Genomic DNA, 14,180 nt, shown 5'->3' on the forward strand with positions numbered 1-14,180 from the left:
TGTTTGTTTGTTTGTTTGTTTGCTTTTACCCTGTGAGGCTTGCAGACAGTGGTCCCCATTAGTAGATACATGCATTTGTGAGATGTCTTCAATCAGAGCTGTACCATCATCAGTGTGAAAAGAAAGAAGATGATGGTCATGATGAGGCTGAAGTCTAACAACAGACCTATCACTTCTTTGCTCCCACTGGCTGGCTACTCACCTCTTTTCCTAAATTCCTGTCTCAGTGCATCACAACACCACTCAGAGTAGTGTCCATGCCAGAGCCTCTGATCCAGCCATCGGAATCCATTTTTGGACTTGATCTCCTCTGTATCCTGCTGCCTCTGGGCTACATTTCACATTCACCTGATTACCACACACCCTAGGTCCTGCAAAAGACAGCTTCCTTTTTTGACGTTCTTGCTGCCAGAGCCATCCTGCCTACCATGCTTTTTTTCCTTTATTTTCTGACACAGCTTCATTCTGTAATTCAGGCTAGCCTTGAGCTCACAGCAATCCACCTGCCTCAGTCTCCCAAGTACTAGGACCATAGGCAAAAGCCACCATGCTTGACTCTATCCCCTCTACTATAATATATCCTTCCTCCTTGATTCAGTCTTCATTGCCAACTCAACTGAACTTGGAACTGCTCAACTGGACTTGGAACCGTCTGGGAAACCTGTCGCTAGGCAGGTCTGCAAAAATGTTCCCAGAGAGCTTTCATTGAGAAGTCAAAACCACTGTAAATGCGGGAAGTCCAACCCTCAATGTGGGTGGCACCATCCTGTAGATTGACATAAATGGAGAAGGACAAGTGAACACCTGCATTCCCTGTTCTTTGAAGACTGATCCCATCACCCACCATGCTCGATACCACCCTGTTGAACTATGAACCCAAACAAATACTTTTCCCATAGCTGTTTGTTAGGTATTTGGTCACAGTAACAAGAAAAGCAACACACATTTTAACCCCAGTTCCTTCCTGGTCCACCGTCCAACCATGCCTCATTGGTCCTGTAAAAAGCTTAAGCTTCCAAGAATTTTTACCAGACTCCTCATAATCCTATCCCTGTTCAACTCTCATGTGTCATTTAGTCTCAAATTCTATCAGTTAGGTTTTTAATCCTTTTAAAGCTTGCTGTTATTCCTGGGCTTCTTGTATCAACCATGCTTTTTCCTGGAAAGATTTTGCTATCCTAATTTCTTCTATTTTCTACTCCCCTGCTTCCATCCTTCAGTTGGGCCTTGTCCCAGTTAGGTTTCTGTTACTGTGAGAGACCCCTGACTCAACCAACGTAGAGAGAAAAGCATGTATTTCATCTTTCAGGTTACAGTCCATCATCGAGGGAAACCAAGGCAGGGGCTTCAAGCAGAAACAACAGTAGAACACTGTTTACTGGCTCACGTCCTATTGGTGAAAGTATTAAGGCAACTCCATGTAGTTTATTTTATTAAAGGGGGGTTATTTTGTGGGGTAACTTACAAGTAAAGGGATAGGTTACAGGGTCTGGGAAAGGTGAGGCGCAGTCCAGTGGTGTTCTCTAGAGAACTCTGCTCCGTCTACCTCCAGTGCTCAGGATCCAGGAACCAAGAGAGCCGGCACATCCGGATCTCAGGTCTTAAGTACTCCTGTCTTGGCCCCGCCTTGTAGGCGTGATGGTTACCAGAAGCCTCGATGGGGTAGTACCTCCAGGTCAAAGCTGGAAGGGCTACCCACTACAATGTCCTGCTTCTGCAGGGACCAGGACCAACTCCCTGAGGCTAGCACTGCTCACAGTGGGCTGGGCCCTCCCACATCAATATTAATCAAGAAACGCCCCCATAGACATACAGATAGGCCCATCTGATGGAGGCATATTCTCAAATGAGGTTCCCTCTTCCCAAATGACTCTAGTTTTGTGTCAAAAAATAAACTAGCCCAGGTATAGTGTGAACTTATTTATTTTCATTAGGGTTTCCTTTCCAAAAAGAGGGCACATCTTTTCTTATATCCATAACAATTAAAATAAATTTCCTAATATGCAACAAGTTGCTTTATTTGTTTTTTTCTTGCTGCTTTAACAAATTATCATACATATGGTGCCTTAAAACAGTATGCTGTATTTTCTTCTGTAAAACAGGAAGTAAATCCACTTGACTTGACAACGAAGACTAGCTCTCAAGGAAGAGAGATATATCGTAATAGGGAGAAGGGAGTCAAGCCTGGTGCTGTTTACCTATTTTATTATCACCTGTAAAAGAGATCAGTCTGGTTCAGAGTAAGGTACCAACCCAGGGCCAAAACATCACTAAAATTAAGACAGCAGCAGCCTGAATTCTTTGCTGGAGGCTAAGCAGGCTATTCCTTCATCCTTCATTCTTTCCGACTTCTGGAGGCCACTCACAATCCTACCTGACTGCCCTCCACTTTCTATTTTTAAAACTAGCAAAAGTAAGGTGAATCTTTCTAATGCTACACCGCTCTAACCTTCTGTTTTGCCCCCTCTTCCATTTTTAAGATCCTTCATAAGATGGATCAATTCAGGGCAGCCTTAATTTAAAGTCCTCTGACTGTGAAGCTTCATTTCCTTTCAGTATGAAAAGTAATACATGAACATCTGGGATTAGGGCATGGAGGCATTCTTTAAGGTACCACAGCCCCATGTAGATGGTTCATACATGGATATATGTTAAGCGCTCAGTAGATCCTAATAGTGGCTACTATAGTGGATAGCTGCTGTCCTTGCCTGCCCAGCACTTGTATAAGGTTGCTAATGAGAGTTGCTATAATAATGCGATGTACTCAATTTAAAATTTTTTGTTATTGTTCACTTAAAGGTACCATGAGTATTTTTGGTTTGGCTGCTTCCATATAATTTAGAGCAGTGGTTCTCAACCTTCCTTATGCTACGACCCTTTAATACAGTTCCTCATGTTGTGGTGACCCCCCCAACCATAAAATTATTTTCATTGCTACTTCATAACTGTAATTTTGCTGCTGTTAGGAATCGCAATGTAAATATCTGATATGCAACCTCAAAGGGATTGTGACCCACAGGTTGAGAACATATGGATTAGAGATTTCAGAGACTTGGGGTCCTTTATAGTGTTACCAAGTACAAAATATAATTGTCAGCAATCTGGGAATACTCTTTAGCCTACTCAAATGGAAAGAGAAAAGTGAAGGGATATACTTCATGATTATATTAGAAAGACACATATATCACCTCTGCTAAAAATCTAAGGACTAAATAGCAGTCCCAACCAACAAGCAAAGAGATTAGAAATGTGATCCAGCCACACCTAAAAAGACAGGAAGTAAGATCACCTAACAGCTTCTGATACTGCAGGATTGCTCAACCATACTGCCCAGGCTGCTAAGACTGCTCAACCATACTGTCCACACCACTGAGATTGCTCATAAATACTGTCCAGGACACCCTTGCTCAACAGTACTGTCTAGGCTGCCCTTGGCTGGAGGTTGTGCTTAGAACATAGATTAAGTCAATCAGAAAATAAACTCTGAACAACTCAGCTAACCTTTAAAGTCATCACAAAAACCCACATCTCAGTAATTTAATTATTTAAGAGATTGTGGATCCAATTTCAGAGGTTTAAGATTTGCTGAGACAGATATATATCCGCTCATGGTCTTGACCCGGGAGCCAGGTCACGTCTATGTGTTAGCATACACCCTGTCCATGATATCAACCATCTCTTGCCCTTCCCAGCAAATGAGACTATTTGTTACTTTTGCATTGCTGGGAGGGAATGCCTGACAGCAGGAGCAATAAGCTTCATGTCTAAAAATAATAATCAAAAAGGCGACTCCTTTAATAGGAGAAACATTTTAATACTAGAATCTACTATTAAAACTAGAATCAATTATGATTTTTAATATCTCAAGCACCCTGGGTTTCACAAAAGTGAGTACTAATGATTTCTTTATACATATTTAGTTACTTACCTTTTATTGGTGTTTGATTCAAGGAAAGGAGGCAATGTGAATGAACAGACTCTAAATGATATTTAAGACACACATAAAATTCAGAAACAATTGTTTTGAAATTGGCTGTATAAAAAAATCATGTTTCAACTAATCATGTACCAGAAAATGCAAATAAGATAATAATAAAGGATGAATATACATAAAATCTTTTCTGCTAACACAGATATTAATTTTTCTCACCAGGGAAAAATTAACTGAGTTCTATCTTATTAGAAAGATATTATTTCCTCCAAAGACTATTAGGTGCTGTGATAATTGGGCCTATTCTGAAAATGCCACAATCTCTTTCTCATTTATTGAGAAATAATAGCTAGCTAGTATAGAGAACTGTTGGATGGGCTGGTGAGATGGGTTCAAGACTCGCCTTCGGAACCACAGCAAAGAACTGGCCTGAGCAGACAGATCTCGCAGCCCCTACACCTCACCTCACCTCACCGTTCCCAAATGCTTTCTTCGGGCAGCTCATCTGAGAAGTCAAGTTCCATCTCTTCCTCCAACCCAGCCCTGAAAGCCTCACCACAGAGACTTTTGCCTTTCTTCTCCTCCTCAGACAACCCCAGCAAGATGGGGCTCCGACAATCAACAACCACCAGTGAAGAGAGATGGTTCAGAGCATGTGAAGAACCTGACAGGGAGAATTCAAGATGGCTCTCACATCGCCACTTCCTGTGGTGACACAAGACTGAGGTAATTAAAGCTCTTCAATCGCCTACTTTTAGTTGATAAAAGGGCCTGACTTTATAAGTGAGTGTGTAGGAGGGAATGTGCCCTTTCTGAGAGCAGTTTTGAGGTAGAAAGGGCTTTTCCTTCATGGGGAAGACACATAAAGTTGACAGTTGGAAGGAAATGAAGTTGGTCAATGATCACATCTGCGTGAAAGATAATGCTAAGCCGGTTATGGGTAGCATAGCCAGGGATCCCAGACCCTGGGGAGGCGGAGGCAGAAGGTTCACTGGTTACAGCCTGCCTAGGACACAGAGTAAGTTTAAGGTTGGCTTAGGCAACTTAGTGAGACTCTGTTTGGTTTTGTTTTTGTTTTTTCAAGACAGGGTTTCTCTGTGTAGCCCTGGCTGTCCTGGAACTTGCTCTGTAGACCAGGCTGATCTCGAACTCAGAGATTCGTCTGCTTGATTAAAGGTGTGCACCACCACAGCTAGGCATGACTCTGTATTAATATAACAAGTAAAGCTAGGGGTGGGAATATACAGCATGTGCAAGGCCCAGATTCAATTCCTGGTACTAAAAAAAAAATTTAAAGGACAAAGAGAGAGAGGGAAGGGGGAGGGGGAGGGGGAGGGGGAGGGAGGGGGAGGGGGAGAGAGGATTTTAAGTGTTATATTAGATGCCAGCTTCAGCTGAGATCTTGATTTTTATCCTCACCCGATCTTGAACAGAGAACTGAGGTGTGTCCTGCCCTGGCTTCTGATGAAATTCTGAGATAATAAGCTTAGTTTATAGCTAATAAGCTTGTGGTGATTTGCCAAATGCCTCCATGGGAAATGAATGTGGGCAACAGGAACAGGAACATTACTGTGGTGGTCAATCATTAACAATCTTGGTAAGCATTTCCAAAAGGCAAAATAATTGGAGCAAAAGGAATTTATATTTTCCCTTAAAACTACTATTAATGTCTGTAGGTATGCCAAATGGTTACTCTCTGGTATAAACTGAGATTTAGAGACAAAAAAGACAACAGCTATTTTATATATATTTACTATAATATATATTACTATATATATTTTACTATAATGGACTATCTAGATATTTTTATCTAAAAACTTAATATTATGATAAATGTTAAATCTAATTTTGACATTATAAAACTTATGAACAAAATATTTATCAGGAAAAATATGGAGGAGGAGTGACTTTACAAGGGATCTAATCAACGTTTTGACTAAGGAATAATTAATCACATGGCTTTCGGCAGTTTATAGTCTCATTAAAAGATCATATCAACCATGAGGCTAAACAGCAAACTGGTTCCTGTTCAGTAGCAGATGGCTGTTATTTCTTCCTTAACAGATTCTTTAGTGACATCCAGGGAAACAGTAGCATAAGTCTACAAAGCAAAAATAGCCAGAGCTCGTATTTTAAAATTGGCTCAAATCTGAAAATAGGGAAATTGGTATCAAACTCATTCAACTCGCCTAAACAAAATGAAACAAAAACAGTATATACAAAATATGGAAAGATATGAAATTTAAAAGAAAAATACAGACAGACACACAAACACACACACACACACACACACACACACACACACACACACACACACACGCACAGAGAGCAAGCAACTAGGAAATCTGAATTTCAGTCTGACATTTAGTGAGTCATTTTGAGAAAAGAATAGCAAATTGTGACCCTTCTTCCCAAGCAAAATCTATAAAGACACTGTAGTCTGAGATGTAAGAATGTCAATACAGTCGCTCTCAGGAGACTGTCACTGAGCTAAGACTGTCTACTGTGCTGGCGTGGCCACTAGGAACATGTAGCTGGTAAACTTTTGAAAACTGCCTAGTCCAAGTCAGGACTGGCTGGAAGGATAAAATAGAGGTCAGAGTTGAAGATTTGATACAGGAGGAAAATCATCAATAAATTTTATAGCTAATATATGCTGAATTTATATATATATATATATATATATATATATATATATATATATCAGTTAAATAAAATAGATTAATATCAATTCATTTGATTCTTTTTAATATTTTGTGCCTCTGATAATTTTAAACATTATACATCATATATCTATAGGACAGCTCTGTTTTATATGAGAATTCCAAATCTTTTTTTCAGGTGTGTATATATTGTCTTTTATGGAATCATGTCTTCCTGGGTCATTTAAAGAAAGCTTCATGTGGAAGGGTCACATGGCCTACTGAAATTTTCCCTGTAGGGGCCCTGGTAGCGTTCAGCAGCAGCCCAAACATCAGCTCTCCAGCTCTGGGATACATAATAACAAGTGCAAAGAAGCATTTAGTAAGACAACAGATGGCCCAGAATTGCCTTTGTATGTGCCCCAACATGAACCAGAAGACAAACACAGGGCCCTGAGTGCCTACCACACTTAGTCTCCATCTTCAGACAAAAAAGTGACAATAATGTTGGTATCTAACAGAAAGCCAGTAGGTGGGTAGGAAGGCAAGGAGGAGCTGGGAAAGGGAAACATGATCAAAATATTTTGCATGAAAGGACATTTTTCCGTCTTGACATTCTATATAGAATCAACTTTTCCTTGGGCAAACCATTTCTTTACCCACCTACATCCCTGTCAAGTGGCATCAACTACATGAACATTTTGAAAGAAAGGCACAGTCTCCAGTCACACTGAATAAGATCTAACCCACAGTACAAATTTGTCCAATTTTGTTCCCGTAGTCAGAGCACAACAGACCACTGAGCCCCTCAAACAACTGGATTTAATACACCGTTATTGGAACAGCCCTAGTAATTTATGTCAGGTTTCTTTTCTGTTGTTGTTGTTTGTTGTTTTTGTTTTTTTTTAGGTTAATAGGCTATGGGATACTGTATTCACAGTAGACTTGTGTGAAAACAAAATCAGGAGTATGTGTGGGCATGAGCGGCAGGTGTAACACCCTACCTATGTCTTCCCCTCACGCCACCGTCAGCCCCTTTTCCAAGTTGTCGTTGGATATCAGGCTTCGCTAAGTACAACAGAAACAGATCTAGAAAGCCCTAGCTGATTGGTTGTTTCTTGGTTCAGCCATATTGTGTGTGTCATAAACACATTAAAACATCTCGAAGCCAGTGAGTTATTTTTTTCTTTTTGGCCTTGAGGCAGTATACTCTGTAGAGCAGACTGGCCCTGCTTTCAGCAACCCTCCTGCTTAGCCTCCCGAGTGCAGACATCATAGGTACAGGCTACCAGATCCGGCTTAGTGACTTCCTAGTGTTGAATGAACTGTGCCTGAAGAAGAAAAAGAATGGAACTCAATAAAGCAGAAATCAAAATTCCAAACTTAGACATTTGACGTTGGAACCCTTTGACACAAGTTCTCTGTTAATGAGTGTGACCCGTGTCTCATCAGGACCTCTGGGGCAGTTGAGAGTGGGAGGGTGGAAGGCTTGAGGTCCTTTAGGTGACCATTAGGTGGTCTACAGAAATTCACCTTGTGTCCACCATGCATTACTGAGGGCTCAGAAGGCTGTGTTTATTTTCCGTATCTTCCTCCCAGCTCCATCTATCCTAAGCATCCCCTCCCTTTTCAGTCCCCTTTCTTTATGTCTCTGCCACGTTGCCCTTGTCTCCATCCCCTCTTTTCCCACTGAGCTATTGTAGCTGTGAGAACGAGAGTATCTGACACTATTAGAGCCCTTAAACGAGGATGAATGACCCTATTTGTCCCGAATTAGGAAGCTTCCAGAAAGCACACAGCTCTCTACATTATCTAGTACTTTGAAAATTGTCTCTTACCTATGAACCCTCAGTGAACTTGCTAGCAAAACTATTGCTGTTCACCTCTTAGCAACAAAAATAAATAAATAAAAATAAAAGTGCTTTTGCTCCACCCCCCCAAAGAGGATCATATAAAGTTTAGATAATCTGGAAATAACTCCAAGGAAAATAACATGAAATTAACATCAAGTTGTGCATAACATGGGCTCCCAATGATCACACATCTTGCCTGATAAAAAAAAAGGTTGTACAGGAAAACAGGATGGGTCCATAGGTAAAGATGCTTGCTGCGAAGGCTAATGACCCTGAGTTCAGTCATGGGAATTCGGTCATGGGAGGAGAGAACAGGATTCTGCAGGTTGCCCTCTGACCTCCACATTTGCGCCTCCAGGGATGCGCCTACTTATGTATACCCACTGAAAGATAAATAAATGCTTTTAAAAGTTATTTTTAAAGTTTTTGCCTGACTACTAACTCTCAGGACTATAAACACAGATTTCAGTGGCAAGTGTGTTCTGAAAATGTCAAGGAAAAATGTGCTTGTTAAGCGAGTTCAGGGATATCTGTACAAATTTCTTGAGCAGATGGCTAATAACAGTTAATCATCACATAATATTTATATCCCATGTCACATAATTTTTATCCTCTCACATGTTTAAATAGCGCTTGCCTTTAGAGATTCCCGGGTCTAATAGAGAATTATAAATAAACATTTTAACAGTGACATTTTGTGATGTGTCCTAGCAGATAGGTACAAGTTTGCACCATAGTGTAAACAACGGAGCAATTCTGCCTGGGATAGAAGAGGAGGTGAGGCAGGAGGATCACCAGTGCTTTGAGTAGAGGAAATGCCCTTTCCTCAGGGGAAAATTCAGATGGTTCAAGGACACCCTTTTTAAGAAGAACAAACCTGCTGGGTGTGGTGGTGTGTGCCTAGAATCCCAGCACTCAGGAAGCAGAGGCAAGTGGACTTCTGTGAGTTCTAGGCTAGCCAAGGATTCATAGTGAGACCCTGCCTCAAGAAAACAACAAAACAAAACAAAAACAAAATAACAAAAAATATCCAGCATAGATAAAAATTTAGGAAAGGCCAAAACTTTTCATTTAGGAAAATATTTTAAAACCTTTTGTTATTTGTTTGTTTGTTCAAAAAACACTTTCAGCCGGGCGGTGGTGGCAGCACATGCCTTTAATCCCAGCACTTGGGAGACAGAGGCAGGCAGATCTCTGTGAGTTCGAGGCCAGCCTGGTCTACCAAGTGAGTTCCAGGAAAGGCACAAAGCTACATAGAGAAACCCTGTCTCGAAAAACCAAAAAAAACAAAAAAAAAAAAAACAAAAAACCACTTTCAAGTTTTTGGTAGTATTTGACAATTACCAAATACATCGTTTCCCCTGGAGTTTCCGTTTTAAAAATTAATTATTTTTATCTTATATACTTTATTATATAAAAAAACTTGCAAACAACTAAAAATATTACACATCAAAATTAATCGGCTCCAGCATCTCTACAACGCAATGAACTTCTAAACAGCTAGAACAGGCATCCGGAACCCTCAGGTTTCTTCCACTTGTGTGAACAAAGGCAGAGCTCCCTCTGGCTCCTGCCTCCTTTGCCACTTTCCCCAGATATTTGCAGAAACATGTCCCCTTATTACATGAAAAAACCTCTATGGTAGTCAAAAGGTTTCTCTGGTCCCACCCAGCTGCAGGGTCCCTCATCTGCTTATAAAATAATTACTCAGAGGCTTATATTAATTACCAACTGCATGTCTCATGGCTCAGGCTTCTCGCTAGCTAGCTCTTACAACTAAACTCAACCCACAACTATTAATCTATATATTGCCACGTGTTCCATGGCTTAACCTGCATCCCATTACATGTTGCTCCTTGGGCAGCTGGCTCACATCTCTTCTGCCTCTGCCTTTCTTCTTCCTGTCTTTTTCTTGGATTTCCTGCCTGGCTACAACCTGACTTGCCATAGGCCAGAGCAGCTTCTTTATTAACCAATCATAACGACATATCTTCACAGCGTACATAAAGACATCCCACAGCACTCTACAGCACAGAAAATAATGCATGAACCTAAGACACAAATGATGAGTTGTGGTGCAGGACTACAGGACACTGTGGGAGGCTGGACATGATCACTAAACTTATAAACCTTCAAGCTGTGTGTGAGCTCATCTTGGGTCATTTACAATCCTCCGTGTATTTGGGGGAAATGGGTATGCATAAGAAAACAAGCAAATCTAAAAACCCCCCAAATGTCACTCCAATGTGGATCTGAAGTACAAACAAAATAAATGATTTATCACATACGGCTTTGCTTTAAAAGATGCATCAAAACAAGAAATTCACAGTGCACATTAAAACATAACTTTCAAGACTTTTAAAGACTGCCTCCCCACCACTGCCAGGGGAGAAAAGAGATTATCGAATTAATTCAGGTGAATGAATACTATCCTTTAATTGCTGCCTCATTAACCTGACATAAGCTGGCACATGCTGTTCTTAATTACCCAAGGTACAGTTTGGGGCCATAAATTGATAAATTTCAAGAAATAGGACACACCACGAAAACGCAATTGCTCTGGGAGAGATTGCGAAATTTATAATTCCACGAGTGAATGAATCTGCCTGGGCTGAGTTCCAGTATTCCAGATCCACAATTACCCAAAGAAAGTCCCCCAACAGCAGGAAGGAGAATGGGAGAACCATTGCATGTGCTAGGAGCAACCCAGAGCAGTCAGGATCGCATGGGGAGTGATGGTCTACGTGCTATGCAGTTGCGCTACCATCGAGCTACATTCCCAGCCCCTTGGAAAATGTTTTACTATATAGCAGTCTCATTAAAATACATGCTGCAAGAGAAGACCGGGTGGAAACAGGGATGGCAAAGATAGCCCCCCGAGAAAAGGGAGTTCTAGAACCCACTCCCTAGAGCTGCTGAGGGCTTTGAGCATCAGACATGGGTAAGGCGGTTCACAGTCCACGTGGAGAAGAGGTGATGCAATGTCTTTCTTGTTCGCTCCCTTTCTGCTTCGGGACATTTTAGTGCTGCCCTTTACAGCAAAGCCACAGATGTGGAAACCCAATTCCCCATTGAACTTTTATATTCAGCATTTGCCTTCCTTCCTTCCTTCCTTCCTTTTTCTTCTTTGTGAGACTGGGTCTCAAAGAGCCCAATGTCATCTGGAACTTATTACGTAGCTGAACATGGCCTTGAACTTTTGATTCTCCTGCTCCAACCCCGCCCCCCGCCCCCCCTCCCCCGTGCTGGGACTACAGGGGTGCATTGCCATACCTGGTTTCATCTTGCTCTAAACAAAAATCAAGCTGACAGGTGAGAAAGGGATTTGAATAACCTTGGTTGTTTCTTTTTTGTTTTTTTTTTTTTGTTTTTTTTTTTGTTTTTCGAGACAGGGTTTCTCTGTGTAGCTTTGCGCCTTTCCTGGAACTCGCTTTGGAGACCAGGCTGGCCTCGAACTCACAGAGATCCGCCTGCCTCTGCCTCCCGAGTGCTGGGATTAAAGGCGTGCGCCACCACCGCCCGGCTTCCTTGGTTGTTTCTTATGTACAAATTCTGAAACCTGACACGTTCAAATATTGCAGACCTTGTTTACAAACTTAATATGTTCCATGGATTGCAAAGTTAAAAGTCTGGTTGACAAGTTCTTCTAAAATACTAATACAGCTCAGATAAATCAAATTAATTTTAAGAATTATGAATGAATTTTATGAATTTAGGAATATGAAACTTGAGTTCCTTTAACATTTAGAACTATATATTGTCAGAACACAGTCCAGGGATGGAGCCGTGTGAGGAGAATTCTGAGTGCAAACACTCCAAGAAAACAAGACAAGAGTCTTGTGACCTCAGTTTCTTCAAAATATGGAATTATTCTTGGAATATGGTTGGCACTTCTCATAGGTGTGGTGGACAGAAGTGAGTTTACTTCAGATGCTCATTATGGATTGCTGCTATTTTTCAATTAAATGTTTAAATTATCCTTTATAGCCTCTATGGAAAACTATGTTTTTGTCACATGTGGCTTGTTCTCCTGGGCTTGAGCTCATGAGAACTTTACCCACATGACCATACACCCTCAGAGTATAAATTGTCTGAGGCTCTAAATAAAGTTGGCTACTGCATAAGACTTTAATCTGCCTCATTTATCAGCTCCATTCTCCCAGTTCCCACCCCCTCTAGAGAGGTGACTATATATATATATATATATATATATATATATATATATATATTCATAGTGATAGCCACTATAATCAATTATTCTGTTCAATTTAAAATGATCTATAAGATCATCATTCTAATATAACAGAGTCCCTCAAATGTATGAAACAACACATACTTTGGTATAATAATACCATGGCTATGATTATCTTTGCCATTTTCACATCAGTTGTGATTATTCCCATAGTTAGTGCTGCTTCTCCCTGGGTGGGGGGATTTGCATTCTCTGTTAACTAGGTCACTTGAGGGGGGGCACTTATGGGCTCTTTTTTTAGATTTATCTTATTTGTTATGTAAAGAGTGTTCTGTCTGTCTGTTTGCCTGAACGATAGGAGAGGACACCAGACCTTATTATAGATGGTTATGAGCCACCATGTGGTTGCTGGGAATTGAACTCAGGACCTCTGGGAGAGCAGTCAATGCTCTTAATCTCTGAATCATCTCTCCAGCTCACCTAGGTCACATTTGATGAGCAGTTTTGACCGTGAATGAGGGCTGTCAATTGCAGATGCCCAGGCAGGCCTCCCCTTAGTACCTATTTCAGCTGTTAGTATGTGAAGACTCATCTTAGCGTGCCGTGGATTGGCTAATAGCTACAAACTTTGACCCAGTCTCATGTTTAATCTATAGACTTCATAAACTCACTTCTACTGCATACATGGCAGGATCCAGGACATCACCTGTGTTCCTTAGAATCATCTACTCAACCTGGAACCCCATTCCTATCCATTTCTCCTCTTATAGGACTGCTTCCTTGTTTACCCCATCCTATCCACACCAGCATCTTCTTTTTCCTCTTCCTCTTCCTTGTTCTTCTCCCTCCCCTCCTCTTACTCTTATTCATTTTTATTCTTGCTCTTCTTGGAGGTGCTGGATAAGGAGCCCGGGCCTTTGCTCATGCTAGGCAAGCTCTCTGCTGCTGAGCTATCTCATTGGCCCTTGCCTTTTTTGAGATGGGGTCATGCTGGGTTGCTCAGCCTGACTCCGAATTCTCTACTTACCTGTGTCCTCCTCCTTCTGAGTGCTGAGATCACAGGCCTGCACACCATACCCAACCACACCAGTCTTCTTGCTGGTTCTGGTACTTCCCAAGTGTATTTGTGCCTTTGGGCCTTTGCACCAGCTTGAAACATTCACTCTTTAAGGGGGTACATATGGCTCGCTTCCTGTTAACCCTCAAGTCTTTGCTCAAAAATCACTTGCTTCAACATCTAGCCAACCATTCTCACTTGTCCTCCAATGACTCCTTATTCTCTTTCCATGTTTTAAAAAATCCTGAATAAGATAGTTTACTTTATTTGTCTTGTGCATTTTTCTCCCAAAGCTCCGCAAGACTTATTTTCTTCTTTATTCAGTATTGAAACCTCACCACCAAGGGCAGTACATGATACCGAGACATCACTGAGTGAGTGAAGGCATGAATAGAATGAAAGAAGCCACTACCATCTGTATGCCCCAAGGAGAAATGAGTTGATCTGACTGTTTTTGAGTGGAGCTTCATATGTCTAATGTACATACAGATACTTCAGCAGCAGG

The sequence above is a fragment of the Peromyscus leucopus genome, chromosome 18, assembly GCF_004664715.2.
Source record: "Peromyscus leucopus breed LL Stock chromosome 18, UCI_PerLeu_2.1, whole genome shotgun sequence".
Lineage (NCBI taxonomy): Eukaryota > Metazoa > Chordata > Mammalia > Rodentia > Cricetidae > Peromyscus > Peromyscus leucopus.